Raw genomic sequence first — 1,220 nt, 5'->3', positions numbered from 1 at the left:
GCAAGTGCTGTTAGCGAGCACCTATGAAGGCCGGAACGGTACACGAGGGGGTGGGAGGCCAGAACCACGCCCGACCGCCTTTGTCTCCCCAGTGGCGATGTTTACACACCGCTACACCAGGTAATCATTTGAGGCTGAGTCGACCTAGGGGAGGCCCGGGACCGGTTCAGATAATCGTCACTGGTGTTGGCCGTGAGCGGGAATCGAACCCGGGTCGCCAGGTTCATAGCGCAGCGTAGCGCTAACCGCTACACTATCACTCCCCACACACACACAGACACAGTCACACACACACAGACACACACACACAGACACACACACATACACAGACACACATACACACACACAGACACACACACACAGTGACACACACACAGACACACAAAGATAAAGACAAAGATCAAAGATCCCCCATATAGCCTTAACAGACTGTAGGGGCAAGTGCTGTTAGACACACACACACAGACACACACACACATACACACACAGACACACACACAGAGACACACACAGACACACACACAGACAGTGACACACACACACATACACACACACAAACACACACATACTCACAGACACAAACACACATACACATACAGACAGATTCACACACAGACACACACACATACACACACACATACACACACTCACAGACACACACACATACACACAGACAGATACACACACACACACTCACAGACACCCACAGACACACACAGACACTCACACAGACACACACACAGACACACACACACATATACACACAGAAACACACACACTCACACACATACATACACACAACAACAACCGCCATTCCCCACTAAGTGGCGGTGACGTCACCACGACGCTTGTGCCAGGCCATGTGCACCTTGAGGCCACGTGAAGTGTCGAACGCCCGCTGGCAGGTGGTCACGGGGCAGACCCAGGTGGTGCCACGGGTCGACTGACTGAGATGACTGGCTGATGCACCACCTGTGCCCCCTACTGTGCCAACCTGCTGTGCTTTAGCCACCCGGCGCTCCGCTCGTTGTTGTGAGCGTCGCTCCTCCGTCCTCCGTTGTTGTTGGAGGGCGACTACCTCCAACTGCCCAGTAGCGTCCTTCACGAGCCTCCTCCACAGAGGCCGATCTTGACACCGCTGGTACCAGTCATCGGCAAGTCCACTCAGCTCCACGTCCTCCTGTACCACATCACTCCATCTCTTCTCTAGCCCGTGCCGC

This window comes from Petromyzon marinus, chromosome 79 (genome assembly GCF_048934315.1).
Source record: "Petromyzon marinus isolate PM22_M1 ecotype Great Lakes invasive population chromosome 79, UKy_Petmar_22M1.pri1.0, whole genome shotgun sequence".
Taxonomy (NCBI): Eukaryota; Metazoa; Chordata; class Hyperoartia; order Petromyzontiformes; family Petromyzontidae; genus Petromyzon; species Petromyzon marinus.
The sequence above is the reverse complement of the archived record's forward strand: the minus strand, read 5'-3'. Positions refer to the sequence as shown.